This window comes from Capricornis sumatraensis, chromosome 7 (assembly GCF_032405125.1).
Source record: "Capricornis sumatraensis isolate serow.1 chromosome 7, serow.2, whole genome shotgun sequence".
In the NCBI taxonomy this organism is placed as follows: Eukaryota; Metazoa; Chordata; class Mammalia; order Artiodactyla; family Bovidae; genus Capricornis; species Capricornis sumatraensis.
The window spans coordinates 30,915,891-30,936,140 of NC_091075.1; positions in this window are offsets into that span (position 1 = coordinate 30,915,891).

Sequence of the window (20,250 nt, forward strand, 5' to 3'; positions counted from 1 at the left end):
AACCAGAGCGGTAACTGTGGAAGGAGAAAAGAAAGGGGTCCAAGACTAAGCTAGAACAACAGCTGAGTATTTTTCCGTTGGTTCAATATTAAATATAATACATCACAAATAAAAAAGTAGGAAAAACAATGAGAGACCAGAAGCTAAACTGTGTTTATAATACTTTGATATTAGCACATCTATACAATGCTGATATATATGTGTATATAATATAACACAGAAGACTTTGCAAGTTTAAAATGGATTTGAACTTAACCTCAGTGCAGGTTTGAATTTTCTCAGAACTCTAGATTCTCAAAATTAATAACACAGCAACACTCCATATCATACAGCTTCTGTAAATGTTCCTCCTTGAAGATTTCTTGGACTCAGTTTGATTGACAAGAGCTGGCTGATACTGATACAAGTAAATTATAAATGGGCCAATAAGATGTTTGTTATATTTATCATTAAGAGGAAGGGAAGGAGGGAGAGAGAAAGGGAGAGGCAGGAGGAAGAAAAAGAAAAAGAAGGAAGCGCAGCAAAATAGATAAATGAAAGTAGCCGAATTTGCCAAGTGTGTATTCAAAACTCGAGTGACAAGTTTTACAAGTAGAACATGAATTCCCTAATCATCCACCCCTCAGTCATGTGAGTAGTAATCATAGTAAAAACACACTTTCAGAGCTCTGATACTGGGAAATAGCTAACTATCTTTGGTATTTAACTCATCTGTCGAATTAAGCTTTTGTTAGAGTTGATCTTGCAAGGGAATTTGGCCTCCGAAGCCCATGAAAAGCAGATGGATTCTAGGAAGGAATTAAGTGTCTGCTGGTAGGGGGGAGATGGGTTGTTTCATTAATAAAATGTGAACAGCAGGAGGATGTTAATGAATAGACACCCCAGAACATGCATAACAAATTTATTTCATGAAAAAAAAAGAAAACAACCTTAAATCTGTTAACAAGCAGAGGTATTCTACAAAGCAAAATGCCAAAACAGTAGAGAAACTCATTACTTAGAACTATAAGGTTTAAAAAAAAAAAAATCAGTTTCTATTACTTTCAATATAGCATTCCAGTTTTTCCAACTTGTGGTCTAAAGACAAATGGAAAATGTCAGTAATATTAATTAATATCACATATTCCATTTTAGAATATTGATCCCAACATTTAGTAATTTGTCATACTCATTATTTATTTTATTTAGATAACATACTTTTTTTTTTTCAATTGATAGAAAAGAAAGTTGAAGATTAGTTACTCAGTCATGTCCAGCTCTCTCTGCAACCCTACGGACTATAGTCTGCTAGGCTCCTCTGTCCATGGAATTCTATGGGTAACGATACTGGAGTGGGTAGCCATTCCTTTCTCCAGGGGATCTTCCTGACCCAGGCATTGAACCCAGGTCTCCTGCACTGCAGGCAGATTCTTTACCATTTGAACCATCATATTGACCCAATATTTAGGAATTTCTGATACTGGTTATTTATTTAGATAACATACTTTTTCTCAATTTATTGGATGACAGACTTTCACAAAAATGTAAACTAATTGTGTTTCTGTCACAAAAGTAACTCATATGTATTTGTAAAAAGTTAAAACTACAGATAAGTCAAAAAAGGATATTAAAGATCTATCATAATCCCACCATCCAGAGATTATCACTGTTAACTCACTCTCCTCTCAGACATTTTTTATTGAATAAATACTGACTTACATACATCACCTAGAATTAATTTATGGAGAGTGCTTCAAATATCTGGACACAATAAAATATGGCAAGATGGGAGTAACAGTCAAAGCAGTCATACTTGGAAGCAGTTCTGTTTGTTTGTATTCCATTTAAGTGAAGGCATGTCAAGGCAGCAAGGATACTGCAGAAGTAACTCTTCTGGCATTGCCTCAACATTTAACTTTATAATTTTACATTTCAGTTAGTGAGGTAAAGGCATTTTCTGCATATTCTGCAGTCTGCTGGGGTTTCCAGCTGGAAGGCTGCTCTGCTTCCTGTACAATAATCAGCCATGCAGAGCCTCTCCTGTAATGTATGGTGTGCTCCCATATGTGGCCATCCAGCTCGTGATTGCTGTGCATCCCCTGACATCCTAATGTAGGAAGTAGGATCTTCCCTGGATGAGTGACATTCAATTATCCAAGAAAGAAATTCTTAAAGGAGCACATGATACAAAGATAAATCACCTTGGCTGACAGCTTCATTACAAACTGACACAGGGAGAAGAGAAGTAGCCCACTAGGCTAAAGGTATCTTCTCAGCCACTCCCCAGGCATCCGTGATGTCTGCCGAAAGGAGAGCCTTAGCCAGATGAGCTGGGCAAGGCCTAGGAGTCGTGTCACGAGAGGATTAGATTTTCCCCACAATATTAAGGACTGAGTTTCTGACGTCAACTATTTGATAAATCACCCCTGAGAAGTTCCTGACAAATGGCTGCAATACTATGTATTATGATACAGTCCCCCACTGGGTAATCCAAAGCTATTTCCTCTCTCTAGCACCCCAGCTCACTACTAATAATCTAAGATAGATCTCAGCTTCTCAGTCGCTTTTTATACTTTTCCAGGCACAACAGATGTCCGTCTTATTCTTAATGTGATCTCTATCAGCAAGCATAATGCTTAACACTTGGAAGACAATGTATAAATATTGGTGAATGGATGAATATACAAACAAAGAAAAGTATAAGTGGTGGAATGCCTTACCAGCTGAACACAGACTGCTGGCCCATGCCTTTGCCCACAGGCAAGAGGACAGCCCATTTCACCCACTGACAGCATAGGAAGAAGTCAAACCTTCGGCTTTCACTTTGTATCCTCCACCAGCCCAACAACTTTCACACCATTCCCTGGCATTAGTAAGAAATAGGGCTAAGTAGTAAGAAACAGGACTAAGTAAGGCCTTTGTTTTTGTCAAAAGGACTACTAGCATTATTAAAACCCTGCAATTAACATGAGACAATTAGACAATGCAAGTAAAATACTAAGCACCATGTGTGCCTAGTTGCTCAGTCGTGTTCGACTTTTTGTGACCCCATGGACCGTAGCCCGCTAGGCTTCTCTGTCCGTGGGGATTCTCCAGGCAGGAATACTGGAGTGGGTTGCCATGTCCTCCTCCAGGAGATCTTCCCAACCCAGGGATAGAACCCAGGTTTCCCACATTGCAGACAGATTCTTTACTTTCTGAACCACTATGTCTGAAAAATAATATTTCTGTAAACAGTCACTATTTGGCTGTTGTCCACTAATGCTAGAGGCTCATGGCCGCAATGATGAGCCTTTCCAAGCATCTGAAAGAAAAATACCGTTTGACTGGTGGTAGAAAACACAGAGCGTACTAAAAGTCCTTGCTTCCTACTTATCCCATGAGCTACGCATCTGCCTCAGAAGGACAAGGCAAAGAGGAAAACTCCTTCTAGAAGTCTACCTGCTAGCTGTGTAACTACAATTAAATCAGACTATTACAATTAAAAGATGTTTTAGTGATACGACTGAAGCGACTTAGCAGCAGCAGCAGCAGTGATAATAAGTCTAGCCTCCTACTGCATATTTGAATCCCGCCTATAAAATCCTCAGCGAAGGATACTCAGCTCTCATAGCCACTGGTGAGAAGCCTGCTCCCAAATATATTCAGGAAAGAGGTCCTCCGGGATGAAAAATGCAAAGTTGTATTTATTCTGTCCTGTTTTTTTTTAAATATGATAAATTCAACAATATGAAATTCTACACTGCATGTCACGCATAGACTGCCATGCAGGGTTTCTTTTAAATTTCTGAAATAATCTTATTCTCATTTTGATTCCAGTAATAGGAGATGTAATGAAAATGTCAAAAGAGGTTACTAAACGATTTAGCCACATTTTCAATTCCTGTGTTGCATTTTTAATAGTTACATTAAAAAGTGAATTCTTTAGGGACTCTCATTCACTCTCAGGGAAAATGAGGTGTTCTGGAGATATAGCTTTGATATAAGTAAAGGCTTTAACAAGACAGCTACTTAATTATGCATTAATATAAATGCTGAATAGGAGGTGTTTCATAATGAAGGGAGCCCCTATTATAGATTATACCTTGCTCTTCCTATTAATGTTTTGTTCCTATTACTGACTGTAGAGCTCACCAAGGTTGGACAGACCAGAAATGTCTAATTAAATGAGCTGGTTTCTTGGGAGATGGGAGGGGAAAAGGAAATTGATGCCTGTATGGGAAAAACAGTATTGAGATAAAATGATTAGAGGTTTATAATGAAGGATTATATTGCTTTATGACTTGACGTGTCAAAAACACCATAGTTAGAACTAACAGACAAATATTACCACCTGGTAGAATTAGAAGGGCTTAGAAAATGATCGTGGCAGGGTACAAGTTAGTCCAGTTAAAAGGAAAACATCAAAATTCCCTGAACCCTCAAAGGAACATAGTGAGGAATGCAAGCTGATTTTTTTGTAAAGTGGGAAGCCTAAAACAGATTTCACATGTGACAACTTTATGCCTTGTACTTTAGAATGTGATAGTGCAAGTTATATATTTTTTCTTTCTTCCTACCACCATCCTATTTGTAAAGATAAAATTAAATTAAATGTCTAAGTAGCTTTGAAAGCAAAACATAACAGAAGGGTGGGATCTGATGTATGATACAGGTAAAAACTTGAGATGTTTTATTTGCAGCTCAAACAGGTACTTCAAGAATTATATCATGAAATGGAAATCAGAAGTTGTTAAAAACAAAGCAGGATCAGTCTCTTTGGTTGTGTCCAACTCTCTGTGACCCTTGTAGCCTGCCAGACTCCTCTGTCCATGGGATTCTTCAGGCAAGAACACTGGAGTGGACCGTCATTTCCTTCTCCAGGGGATCTTCCTCACCTGGGGACTGAACCTGCGTTCCCTGTGTCCCTTGCCTTGTAGGTGGATTCTTTACCCCTGAACCACTGGGGAGCCCATTAAAGATAGTAGGACTTTCTTTTTTTCCCAAAGTTCTGAGGTCTTTGAAAAGATCAAGTACCTGTAAAAGTGCCACCCCTTTAAGGAACACAGCAAGCTAAAGTGAGAATCTTTCAAGAGAATTAAGTGATAGTGAAGGGATAAACTTCCTGAATGCACAGAACTATACAAAAAGGACCCTAATGATCCAGATAAACATGACGGTGTGGTAAATCACCTAGAGCCAGACATCATGGAGTGTGAAGTCAGCTGGCTCTTCGGAAGCATCACTAAGAGCAAAGCTAGTGGAGACAGTGGAATTCCAGCTGACCTATTTCAACCTAAAAGATGATGCTGTTAAAGTGCTGCACTCAATATGCCAGCAAATTTGGAAAACTCATCAGTGACCACAAGACTGGAAAAGGTCAGTTTTTATTCCAATCCCAAAGAAGGGCAATGACAAATAATGTTCAAACTACTTTACAATTGCACTGATTTCACATGCTTATAAGGTCATTCTTGAAATCCTTCAAGTTAGGCTTCAACAGTATGTGAACCAAGAACTTCCAGATGTTCAAGCTGGATTTAGAAAAGGCAGAGAAACCAGAGATCAAATTGCCCAAATCCATTGGATCATAGAAAAGGCAAGGGGATTCCAGACAAAGATCTGCTTCATTGCCTATGCTAAATGCTTTGACTGTGTGGATCACAAAAAACTCCAGAAAATTCTTAAAGAGATGGGAATACCAGATCACTTTACTTGTCTCCTGAGAAACTTGTATTCAGGTCAAGAAGCAACAGTTAGAATTGGACAAGGAACAGACTGGTTCCAAATTGGAAAAGGTTGTATATTGTCACTGTGCTTATTTAACTTATATGCAGAGTACACTGTGCAAAATAACAAGCTGGATGAAGCACAAGCTAGAATCAAGATTGCCAGGAGAAATATCAATAACCTCAGATATGCCGATGACACCACCTTTACAGCAGAAAGCAAAGAGGAACTAAAGAGCCTCTTGATGAAAATAAAAGAGGAGAGTGAAAAAGCTGGCTTAAAAATCAACATTCAAAAAACTAAGATCATGGCATCTGGTCCCATCACTTCATGGCAAATAGATGGACAAACAATGGAAACTATGACAGGCTTTGTTTTTCGGGGCTCCAAAATCACTGCAGATGATGACTGCAGCCATGAAATTAAAAGATGCTTGCTCCTTGGAAGGAAAGTTATGACCAACCTAGACAGCACATTAAAAAGCAGAGACATTACTTTGCCAACAAATGTTTATATAGTGAAAGCTATGGTTTTTCCAGTAGTCACCTAAGGAGGTGAGAGTTGGGCCATAAATAAGGCTGAGCACTGAAGAACTGATGTTTTTGAACTGTGGTGTAGGAGAAGACTCTTGAGAGTCCCTGGGACAGCAAGGGGATCAAACCAGTCAATCATAATGAAATCAAGCCTGAGTATTCATTGGAAGGAATGATGCTGAAGCTAAAGCTCCAATATTTTGGCCAGCTGATGTGAAGAGCCGACTATTAGAAAAGCCCCTAATGCTTGGAAAGACTGAAGGCAGGAGGAAAAGGGGACGACAGAGGATGTGATGGTTGGATGGCATCACTGACTCAATGGACATTAATTTGAGCAAACTCTGGGAGATGGTTAAGGACAGGGAAGCTGGGGTGCTGCAGTTCATGGGATCGCAAAGAGTCAGACATGACTGAGCAACTGAACAAGAACTCATTGAGAGCTGTTTTCTTTTGCTTAGTTGTCAAGGGCTCAAAATGCTAAAGTAATAACTGTAGAATTGTCATGATTATATTCTATTTATTTCTGAGATTTTTTACTAAGAAAACTATGCTCATTTTTTTTTATGACACAAATCTATCAATAGTTCTTGGGAATGATTTTACATATAGATATAACCTTATAGGTCAAATGGAATATGGTGTGAATATGTTTGATAAGGAAAAGCAAGCCCTTTATATGGGTTGGAGAGGATCATTATATGTATCATTAGTCAAAGGTGGTGAGCAACTTATTTTAGAATAATACAGTGATGATTCTTTTTAAGCTAAAGTGTAAAGTTGATTCAATCTGTTCTTGATACTCACCTTCATATTCACTTTTCTGCCCGCATAATCCCATGCACCTCTGGTCTGGGTTGCCCTCATTATTCCTGCATTTGATGGATCTTTATGATGACTCTGTTTGCTTGTCATAGTGTTTCCTAGAGGATGTGTAGCATGGTGACATTTCTGACTTGTAGGAAGGAACTCAACATGATCATATCGGGGCCATTCTGCCGTTCTTTAAGAGTAGCATCACTCCTGGACAGGCAAATGCCTTCTGCTGTGTGTCTGCTTTCAACTGGAGAGCAGACCTTGGTCAGGCCAGGCTAACTTTTAAGAAGCAGGTCTTAAAGACATATTTTTTTCTCATTAGACTCCTTCTATCAGACATCAAAAATAATATAGAGTGATTACCCTTACTGCTGTTTATGTAGCGTTTGCCTTCTTGCAGGCAAACTTTTTCTCAGATGAACTACCCCAAAGTTTAGACTGAGCATGTGGGTTACAGATAATGGTTGGGAACTAATATGCCTTTACAGTCCAATCATGTTCCCCATTACAGCACTTCTGGAAATACAACTGGCATTAAGAGATACACTCTTCTGTTTATCAATTAGTTCTTAACTGTAGGGGATAAGATAAGAGAGATAGTGTTTAATTAAAAACCAACTTTAAAAGCTAACATTGTCAAGCATGTTATCTTGTCCATATTTTAGCTGATACAAGTTAAGAGATGTGTTTTCTGAATGATACCCTGGGTTAGTTTGAAATTCCATAGTGGTGTTGATAGTCTTTATATTAGTTAATATAAGAAATTTCATCTGTAGACCTTTACATATGCATATTCGTATTTTACAACCTTATAAGGTAGCAATTATTGTCCCTATAGAAAAGCAGGATCAAATGACAGTAGCTAAGTGACAATTAGCTGAAACAGATTTTTTTTTTAATTTTAAAATCTTTAATTCTTACATGTGTTCCCAAACATGAACCCCCCTCCCACAGATTTTTAATGAAAATCTTTATTTCAGAGTTCATTCCCTTGAATGTTGCTATTGTGAAAGATATAAACTGTGTACACAAATAATCATTTAATCTAGAAACCTATGTCTACCACTGAAATGCAAATGCCAACCTGACTTATGAGTCAGAAATATCTGAAATAACCTTAATTATACTCTTAATTTTTTCCTTCAGAGCATTATAACTGTTTTTAATCAAATATTTCTATGGCTATTTAACATCCATTTCCCCAAATGAATTGTACATTCTGTATGAATGAGAATCATTTCTATTTTCTCCACCATTGTACCCTTAGCACTCAGCTCACTTTTTGGCTCACATTAAATAACCAAGGTTTGTTGAATAAACTAGTTATTCAGCCAGCCCTGTTCAACCTGGTGACTTCACTCCTTTTCAATAAGAAAGATAGTATGAATGGACCAATCAATTTTCTCTCTCCAGAATCTATTTTGGGTCTGTGGGGAGTTAGTTCAGTTCAGTTCAGTTGAGTTCAGTTGCTCAGTCATGTCTAACTCTGCCACCCCGTGGGCTGCAGCACACCAGGCTTCCCTGTCCATCACCAACTCCTAGAATTTGTTCAAACTCATGTTCATTGAGTCAGTGATGCCATCCAGCCATCTTATGCCCTGTCATCCCCTTCTCCTCCTGCCTTCAATCTATTCCACCATTAGGGTCTTTTCCAGTGAGTCAGTTCTTTGCATCAGGTGGCCAAAATATTGGAGTTTCAGCTTCAGCATCAGTCCTTCCAATGAATATTTGGGACTGATCTCCTTTAGGAAGGACTGGTTGGATCTCCTTGCAGTCCAAGGGACTCCCAAGAGTCTTCAACACTACACTTCAAAAGCATCAATTCTTTGGTGCTCACCTTTCTTTATAGTCCAAGTCTCATATCCATACTGGAGAAGGCGATGGCACCCCACTCCGGTACTCTTGCCTGGAGAATCCTGTGGACGGAGGAGCCTGGTGGGCTGCAGTCCATGGGGTCATGAAGAGTCAGACATGACTGAGCAACTTCACTTTCACTTTTCACTTTCATGCATTGGAGAAGGAAATGGCAGCCCACTCCAGTGTTCTTGCCTGGAGAATCCCAGGGATGGGGGTGCCTCGTAGGGTGCAGTCCATGGGGTTGCTGAGGGTCAGACACGACTGAACGACTTCACTTTCATGCATTGGAGAAGGAAATGGCAATCCACTCCAGTGTTCTTGCCTGGAGAATCCCAGGGACGGGGGAGCAGCAGCAGCAGCACATCCATACATGACTACTGGAAAATCATAGCTTTGACTAGCTGGATCTTTGTTGGCAAAATAATGTGCCACTTAATTGCACATTGAGAACTGCAGTTGAGAATTCCAGCAAAAAAGACAAAGAGGACGAAATAGAAGTTTTCACCAACGAAGTTTCAGAATTCATTCGAATGCACTCCTCCCTTTTCTTTGTCATTGAGTCCTTCTCCCCACCTTCCCTAGAACCTTTGTGCACCACCTGCTGGCTATATCCAGATCGCTGTATATTTCCAGAATATAACCACATGACCAGGTGTTGGAGACTTTTACGGCACCATCCTCAGCTGTCAAAATGCAGTCTTTATTTGAGGTGCAACTTTTCTGTGAAGTCATCAGCCCTTCTTCCCAGTCAGAGATAATTCTTTCCTATTAAACATCTTTAAATTTATCTTATAGTATTTATCACAGACCTCCTAGCATTAGAGTTTGCTTTATACAACTGTCTTTCTAACAAAATTGAGATCTCCTTTGTGCCAAGAACTATGTACCCTCAGTTCCTGGCACTGTGTCTTGGGCAAGGAACATAGTCAATTAATGCTTATTAAACTGAATTCTGTATCTTTATTTAGAGCGCAAGATAATGACTAGCTTGTAAATAGTGGGATGCTTCATCATGCCAGAATCACAAAGTACTGTCAGTAGTTGAAATGACAGCTTGTTCAGTCATCAACTTGTTTGTCAGATGTTGTTTAAAATGCGTCTTATAGCAGTATTTATGGAAAAGAAATAACAATGTAGATTGCTGCAAGAATAGGTTACCATGATGGGTGCAGATCAGATAACCATTAATACAATTGTAATAACCTTATATGTTATTTATTAGGAATAGAATTTTAAGTCACCTGAATTTTGATAAAAGAAGTAATTAACATCTTGTAAGCCTCAAAATAGATTTAACTTTTACTATTTTAACAAACATCTCTCAAAAAAATTTGTTATTTTTCCATTCAGTTTTATTGATGTGTTTGACATACAATACTGCATGCATTGGAGAAGGAAATGGCAACCCACTCCAGTGTTCTTGCCTGGAGAATCTCAGGGACGCCGAAGCCTGGTGGCTGCCATCTCTGTGGTCGCACAGAGTCGGACACGACTGAAGCGACTTAGCAGCAGCAGCAGCACTGCATGGACTAAATCCATGGGGTCGCAAAGAATCGGACATGACTGAGCGACTTTCGCTTTCACTGCATAAGTTTAAGGTGTACAGCATAGTGATTTGACTTACATAATACAGTGATCACTACAATAAATTTAGTGAAAGTCCATCATCTCATATAGATTGAAAATAAAAGGGAAAAAATACTTCCTTATTTTGAAAATTCTTAGGATATACTGTTTTAACAACTTTCAAATGTAACATACAGCAGTGCTAATTATATTTATCACGCTGTACATTAAAGTCCTGGTATTTCTTTATCTTATAACAGCATGTTTGTACATTTTGATGCCTTCATCCAATTCCCCTTCCACCCAACCACTCCTCTGAAAGCCGCAAATCTGATCTCATTCTCTATGAGTTTGTTTGTTGGTCTGTTTGGTTTTGAAGTATAGCTGACCTACAAAACTATGGTATTTCCTGATGCACAACATAATGATTCAGTATTTCCATACATTCTGAAATGATCACCACAATAAATACCATCTGTTGCCAAAGATATTACATCATTATTGACTATATTTCCCACACTATACATTTTCTATCAATGATTCACTTTTCTTATGCAACTAGAAGTGTATACCTCTCAATCTCCCTCACCTATTTCTCTCATCCCTCTACACACCTTCCCTCAGGAAACCACCTGTTTGTTCTCTGTCTCTATGACTCTGTTCCTGTTTCATTATGTTTGTGGTTTCTTGTTTGTTTGTCTTTTAGATTCCACATATAAGTGAAACCATATGGTATTTATCTTTCTCTAAGGCTATGGTTTTTCCAGTGGTCATGTATGGATGTGAGAGCTGGACTGTGAAGAAAGCTGAGCATTGAAGAATTGATGCTTTCGAACTGTGGTATCGGAGAAGACTCTTGAGAGTCCCTTGGACTGCAAGGAGATCAAACAGTCCATTCTAAAGGAGATCAGTCCTGGGTGTTCTTTTGGAAGGACTAACGCTAAAGCTGAAACTCCAATACTTTGGCCACCTCATGCGAAGAGTTGACTCATTGGAAAAAGACTGATGCTGGGAGGGATTGGGGGCAGGAGGAGAAGGGGACGACAGGATGAGATGGCTGGTTGGTAACACCAACTCAATGGACATGAGTTTGAGTGAACTCCGGGAGTTGGTGATGGACAGGGAGGCCTGGCGTGGTGCAATTCATGGGGTAGCAAAGAGTCAGAACGACTGAGCGACTGAACTGAACTGAACTTATTTCACTTAACATAATACCCTCTAGGCCTATTCATGTTATCACAGACTTTAAGATTTCATTCCTTTATATTGATACTGTTCCAGAAAAACATCTACTTTTGCTTTATTGACTATGCCAAAGCCTTTGACTGTGTGGATCACAACAAACTGTGGAAAATTCTTCAACAGATGGGAATGCCAGACCATCTGACTTGCCTCCTGAGAAATCTGCATACAGGTTGAGAAATAACAGAACTGGACATGGAACAACCGACTGGTTCCAGATCGGGAAAGGAATTCATCAAGGCTGTATATTATCACCTTGCTTATTTAAATTATATGCAGAGTACATCATGTGAAATGCTGGGCTGGATGAAGCACAAGCTGGAATCAGGATTGCTGGGAAAAATATCAATAACTGCAGATATACAGATGACACCACCCTTATGGCAGAAAGCAAAGAAGAATTAAAGAGCCTCTTGAGGAAAGTGAAAGAAGAGAGTGAAAAAGTTAATTTAAAACTCAGCATTCAGAAAACTAAGATCATGGCATCTAGCCCCATCACTTCATGGCAAATAGATGGGGAAACGGTGAAAACAGTGAGAGATTTTAAGGTTTTTTTGGCTTCAAAATCACTGCAGATGGTGAGTGCAGCCACGAAATTAAAAGACGCTTGCTCCTTAGAAGAAAACCTATGACCAACCTAGATAGCATATTAAAAAGCAGAGACATTACTTTGCCAACAAAGGTCCATCTAGTCAAAGCTATTGTTTTTGCAGTAGTCATATGTGGATGTGAGAGCTGGACTATAAAGAAAGCTGAAACTCCAATAGTTTGGCCACCTGACGTGAAGAACCCACTCAATGGAAAAGACCTTAATGCTGGGAAAGATTGAAGGTGGGAGGAGAGGGGGACAGCAGAGGATGAGATGGTTGGATGACATCACTGACCCGATGGACATGAGTTTTTAACTAGGCTCTGGGAGATGGTGACTGACAGGTAAGCCTGGTGGTGTTGCAGTCCATGGGGTCTCAAAGAGTTGGACATGACTGAGCGACTGAACTGAACTGATTCCATCTTATATATATATATATGGATGTGAAAGTGTTAGTTGCTCACTAGTGTTCGACTCTTTGCCACCCCATGGAGTGTAGCCCACCAGGCTCCTCTGTATATATACTATGCTATGCTTAGTTGCTAAGTCATGTCTGACTCTTTGTGACCCCATGAACTGTGTAACCCATCAGGCTTCTCTGTCCATGGGGTTTTCTAGGCAAGAATACTGGAGTGGGTTACTGTTTCCTTCTACGGGGATCTTCCCAACCCAGGGATCTAACCAGCGTCTCCTGCTTTGGCAGGCAAATTCTTTACCACTGAGCTACCAGAGAAGGCCTGCAATGAATATAGGTGTCCATATATATTTTTGATTTAGTGTTTCTGTTTTCTTCTGATAAATACCTAGAAGTAGAATTGCTAGATTGTATGGTTGTTTTAGTCTTAGTTATTTTGAAGAAACTCCATACTGTTTTCATAGTCATACACTAATTTACATCCCCAACACTAGTACATGTGTTCTCTTTTCTCTACATCCTTTGCCAGCATTTATTATTTGTGGTCTTTTAGATGATATGCTGGGAAAGATTGAAGGGAAGAGGAGAAGGGGACAACAGAGAATGAGATGGTTGGATGGCATCACCGACTCTATTTACATGAGGTTGTGTAAGCTCTGGGAGTTGGTGATGGACAGAGAAGCCTGGTGTGCTGCAGTCTGTGGGGTTGCAAAGAGTTGGACATGACTGAGAAAATGAACTGAACTGAACTGGGATGATATCCATTCTAGCAGATGTGAGGTGATATCTCATTGTGGTTTTGATTTGATCTCCATGATGGTTAGTGATGTTGAGCATGTTTTCACATGCCTATTGGCCACCTGTATGTTTTCTTTGGAAAAACGTTTATTTATTTCCTCTGCCAACTTTTTCCATCAAGTTACTTGTTTTTTCTGAGTTGCTTCAGTTCTTTGTATATTTTGGATATTAAATCTTTATTAGATATGTTGCTTGCAAATATCATTTTTCATTCAATAAGTGGTCTTTTAATTTTGTTGATACTTTCCCTTGCTGTGCAACAGTTTTTAATTAGGTCCCATTTGTTTAATTTTGCTTTCATTTTCCTTAACTGAGGAGATGTATCCAACTAAGACCAATGTCAAAGAACATACTGCCCTTGTTTTCTTCTAAGAGTTTTATAGTTTCAGGTCTCACATATAAACCTTTAATCCATTTTGAGTTTATTTTTTAATACGGTGTCAGAAAGTCATCCAGTTTGATTCTTTTGCATGTAGTGACCAGTTTTCCCAATACCATTAATTTCTTAAGGTTAAATAGAACCAGATGAATTTCTGGTTTTCAACCAAAGTAGCCTACTTGTCACAGTAACTGAAATAGAAGAGAAGTGACACTTACCAGAAATATTAGAAAAAGTATAGGAAGGAAAGCCTTACTGAGGAATGGTGTTTGTGAGCTCTCTGGATATTATCTAGTATGTACGGGTTTTTGTGGAATTTGGAGAGAATGGTGGAGAATGAAAAGCATCTAATTTTGATTGGTTACTTAATTTCAAGATAGGTGAATTAGCTGTCTAATACAGCTTTATTATTGCTTCCTTATGACACCAGTGCTCCATTCTCACATCATGATATTGCCCGTAACTCCCATATACCAATTATATAATAAACTGAGTCAGAGTCTTCCAGTAGCCAATCTTAAATTAGATACCTTTGAAAGTTATATTAAAATTTTAACTGAAAACATAAACACCATTTTCAGAAATTGCTTAATTATTCTGCAAACACTAGGGAAATCTGACTGAATACATCTTAAATAATTGGTGTCATATATTAAGAGCAAGGTGAGTGCACTTTTCAATAAACAATTACTAAGTTATCATATAACAAGGCAAGATTATATTTCCCAATAGCTGAGGTGTAAGCTATCCTTATTCCAAACATTGAAGCTACATTTTCAGTTACTGTAGACAAAAGAGCGTGTGCACATATAGCTGAACTAAACATGCTGCTGCTGCTGCTGCTAAGTCGCTTCAGTGGTGTCCAACTCTGTGCAACCCCATAGATGGCAGCCGACCAGGCTCCCCCATCCCTGGGATACTCCAGGCAAGAACACTGGAGTGGGTTGCCATTTCCTTCTCCAATACATGAAAGTGAAAAGTGAAAGTGAAGTCGCTCAGTCGTGTCTGACTCTTCGCGACCCCATGGATTGCAGCCTACCAGGCACCTCCTTCCATGGAATTTTCCAGGCAAGAGTACTAGAGTGGGTTGCCACTGCCTTCTCCGGAACTAAACATGAGTTCGCATCAGAAATGACAGGCATTTAATAGTGGTCTAATATTGAATGTGATATGAGTACTTCCAAAGAATCATAAAAATTTTCAGTGTACAAATAAACCATTTACTTAGAGGAATTAATGTAAATTTATCTTTAAGAAGAATGGTAACATGCAACGAGTTGCATTTGAAATATTCAAAATATGAAAGCTGTTGTTTTTCCCTAATTATTTCTTTAAAGGGATTCTTTTCTTACAGAATTAGTTTCAAATTGTGGTTCAAAGATTCTTGGGAATACCTGAGACATTTCAAGTGTCTGTGAGGTCAAAGCTGTTTTTATAATAATGCCAAAATGCTATTTGACTTTTTTACTGTGTTGACCTTGGCACTGTTGATAAAAGGCAATGATGGATAAAAATTGTTGATTCCTTAACTTGAATCAAGGCAGTGACACCAAGATACTTAGTCTAAGCCATTATATTCTCAAATGTCATACACTCACAGGGGTAGAAAAAAATTAATTTTACTTACGGATGCTGAAGTAGTAAGATGTAATAATTTTATTAATTACTAATTATTTTATATCTATAGTCTTGAGGATTATTGTTTGCTTAAAGTGAGCCAGGTAATGTGTTCTTCACACTTTCAATGAAACAAAGAATCTGTAAGATTGCAGTAAAGAATATGAAATTCTCTTCTCCATACTATATTGTTCTAGGACAAAGGTTTTTAAAGAAATAAAATGTCAAAATTTGATGCAGTATGATGAAAAAACTGTTCTAATGGGCATTGGTTTCAGAAGGCAGAGTGAGTTTCTCAACTCCAGAGTTATCCTACAATATGATAGATGACAGCTTGGGGGAATCCTACAGACTGCGGTAGAAGGGAAGTGTAGCATGCTACCTGAATTGGGAGAAGGCATTCCCACATGGAATTTCATAGCAACCTGCTTTCCCCTGATGTCTGCAAATCTGAGCATAAACTTGACTGAGTAGAAGCTATGATTCTCGGAATTGGTTGAAAATTTGGGTACCTTGGTCAAAAATAAATATATGAAAAAAAGAACAAAAAAGGCAAGGGAAGGAAGAGAGAAGAAAAAGAGAAAAACCAAAGGTCATTACCTCTAAGCATTCAAGTTTGTGTTTATGCCCATATGGGGCCAAATTCTCTCTGGGGTTAAGTCCACCAAACTCACCAGCTCTATCGAAGGAGACAGTATGGGAGCTTTTCAGGATCTGCCATCCTAGACGCTGAACATAAAGTACTTCCTGCGTTGTAGTCTACATTCATCACACCTGCAGATAGAGACCCACTCTCTCCCTTCTGTTCCTTGCTCGGGTCTACACCATGTGTCCCCAGGATCTCTTACAAATACATTAAATACATATTACTGAAAATGAATTTGATGTGGACACACAAAATATGTCACCTTAATGGACTCTTTTAAGCTGAAGGAGTCTGAGAAGGCAGCAGAAGCAGGAACATCGCTCTGAACTCCTGCACCCTTACCTGCCCCCTGCTTCACCTCTCCTTGAAACAGGCTATAATGTATTTCCTCATGTGATAGGGACCCTCTCTATATCTGGAGGAAAGAGCATCCTCATCTCTGCAGACAAAGGAATGCCAAGAAGAATCCTAATAAATAGGTCCTGTTGAATTCCTCCAAGTTTACTATACTTACCTCATACTTCTTAACCTGTCATGTTCCCCTTAGCTGTCCACTCTTCATCAAAGCAGCATAAAAGAACAAAGGTCTGACAGTTTCTTTATGTCTTCATACCTTTGTGAAGGTTTGCATATCCCATAATCTATTAACCTGCAATCTCCTCTTAATCTGGCCTCATGAGCTTAATTTTTAGACCCAATCAGGGACCCTAAGAAGGTTGAGGAAAACTTTTTCCTCCCCTGATAACTCAGTCTCTCCCCTGCCTCTACCCCTTACTAACCTGCTTCTCCTCCTGAGTTCCTGATCTCAGTGTTACCACCGTTCACCCAGCTGTCAAAGCCAGAAATGAAAGAACCATTCTCTCATGGGAACGTGACCCATTCGCACACTCCTACATCTAATCACCCAAATTCTGATAATTTAAACTGTTGAATATTTCACAAAGCTGTTTTCTCCTGCTCGGACTCTCATTATCTTTTGCCCAGATTACAGCAACAACTTCCCAGCTGGTCTTCCCTAGAAGATTATTTTCTTACCAGATGTCTTCTATTAAGTAAAACATTAAAGAGAACTGGATAATTATAAAGCAAAGCCACTCTTAATGTTACCTGTTTTTTGTTTTATAAAAGTATTTTACTTTTAATTTTTAAATTTACATTAAATTGCAATGATATTATAAATGCTGTTTTAAATGAATTAATATATAATATTAAAGCTTCTTAGTTTTCATTTTAATATGATATTGACAGATATTGTCCACATTAAAAATAGCACTTATTTTAAGAATGTTAAGAAGTCCTGAGGAAACCAAAAGTTTCACAACTAGTTTCTTATAATATCTACAATATATAATACAGTGCTGAATAGATGAATAAACATTGCTGCTGCTGCTGCTGCTGCTGCTAAGTCGCTTCAGTTGTCTCCAACTCTGTGCGACCCCATAGATGGCAGCCCACCAGGCTTCCCCGTCCCTGGGATTCTCCAGGCAAGAACACTGGAGTGGAAATTGCCATTTCCTTCTCCAATGCAAGAAAGTGAAAAGGTGAAAGTGAAGTCACTCAGTCGTGTCTGACTCTTGCTACTTTTTATTAATTGATAATTGTGATATTATCAATTTAATTTTCTATGAGACAGAATTCCAAATAAAGATTTAGTTACATGATTGAGTTTTTCTAAGTATTATTTTCCAGATTTAAAGATAAAATAATGCTTTTGAAAGTTTTTAGTGCAATTCTTTCTGTAGTCTGAAAGATACACATCTTTAATACACAAATTCTATTAGGAATTTATCTCAAGAGAAAAACTGAGCAAGTGTATCAAGGACATACATTTAAATATCTTCATTGCAATGTTTAATGGTAACAGAAATATACAAATAAATAAATACTGACACAGAAGAGTTATATGAAAAAGATCTTAAAGATGCATATAACCACGAAGGTGTGATCACTCACCTAGAGCCAGACACCCTGGAGTGTGACGTCAAGTGGGCGTTAGAAAGCATCACTACAAACAAAGCTAGAGGAGATGATGGAATTCCAGTTGAGCTATTTCAAATCCTGAAAGATGATGCAATGAAAGTGTTACACTCAATATGCCAGCAAATTTGGAAAACTCAGCAGTGACCCCAGGACTGAAAAAGGTCAGTTTTCATTCCAATACCAAAGAATGCTCAAACTGCTGCACAATTGCACTCATTTCACATGCTAGTAAAGCAATACTCAAAATTCTCCAGGCCTTCAACAGTACGTGAACTGTGAACTTCCAGATGTTCAAGCTGGTTTTAGAAAAGGCAGAGGAACCAGAGATAAAATTGCCAACACCCATTGGATTATCAAAAAAGTAAGAGAGTTCCAGAAAAAAATATACTTCTGCTTTATTGACTATGTCAAAACCTTTGACTGTGTGGATCACAACAAACTGTGGAAAATTCTTAAAGAGATGGGAATTCCTGCCTCCTGAGAAACCTGTATGCAGGTCAAAAAGCAACAGTTAGAACTGGACATGGAACAACAGAATTCCAGTTTGGGAAAGGAAAATGTCAAGGCTGTATATCATCACCCTGCTTATTTAACTTATATGCAGAGTTTATCATGAGAAATGCTAGGTTGGATAAAGCACAAGCTGGAATCAAGTTTGCTGGGAGAAATATCAATAACCTCAGATATGCAGATGACACCACCTTTTTGCAGAAAGCAAAGAAGATCTAAAGAGTCCCTTGATGAAAGTGAAAGAGGAGAGTGAAAAAGTTGGCTTAAGACTCAACATTCAAAAAACTAAGATCACGGTATTTGATCCCATCACTTCATGACAAGTAGATGGGGAAACAATGGAAACAGTGAACAACTTAATTTTTTTTGGACTCCAAAATCACTGCCATGAAATTAAAAGACACTTGCTCCTTGGAAGAAAAGCTATTAAAAAGCAGAGACATTACTTTTCCAACAAAGATCTGTCTAGTTAAAGCTATTGTTTTTGCAGTAGTCATGTGTGAATGTGAGAGTTGGACTATAAAGAAAGCTGAGCGTCAAAAAAAGGAATTGATGCTTTTGAACTGTGGTGTTGGAGAAGACTCTTGAGAGTCCCTTGGACTGCAAGGAGATCCAACTAGTCAATCCTAAAGGAGAACAGTCCCAAATATTCATTGGAAAGACTGATGCTGAAGCTGAAACTCCAATACACGGAACAACAGAGTGCTTCCAAATTGGATCATGTTCTTTGCATTGCCACTTGAAGCAAAGAACTGACTCATTGCAAAAGACCCTGATGCTTGGAAAGATTGAAACCAGGAGGAGAAGGAGACAACAGAGGATGAGATGTTAGGATGGCAACACAAACTCGATGGACATGAGTTTGAGTAAGCTCTGGGAGTTGGTGATGGACAGGGAAGCCTGATGTGCTGCAGTCCATGGGGTCATGAAGAGTCAGACATGACTGAGTGACTGAACTGAATTGAGAGTGAATTAGTTGAAGTATGGTACATCCATATGAAAATCTATTAGAGAGTTACTGAAAGAATAATATAATTATAAGTGTATTGCAATAAGTGTATATTTATGACATGTGAACTGAAAAGCAGGTATGAAGATAATATGAACTCAGGAAAATATTATATATGCAGGATTTTCCTCCTCCTTCCCCTCTTACTCCATGGTTTAGCTATTGTATCTTCCAGCAGCTGCCTGGTGTTTCAGGCTGGATGAAGCCATATGTCTGGGGAGGAGGAAGGCAGAAAGAATTAAGTTGAGAGAACTGAGCCAATCCTTTCACTCAGTGACCGAATTGTCTGATATCATCTCTGAGGAGACGTATAAAATCTGATTCTCTTATTTTTATTTTCTTAATTGAAGTATAGTTGATATAAAATGTTGTGCTATAAAAGCTGATGCTTGACCTACAATTCTGAAAAGCAGAAATGGGAGCAACTGCATAACAAACAGGGCTGAATCTTGAGAGAATGATAGACTGGAGGCCGGGGCGGGGAGGGATACAACTGGAGGAAGAGGCACAGAGGAGGGGATAAGAGGAAGACAAAGAACACTTCCCAGTCGGGAGGAATCACTTGATGAAAATAAATAAACAGCAGAGAAAACTAATGCAGAGAAGGA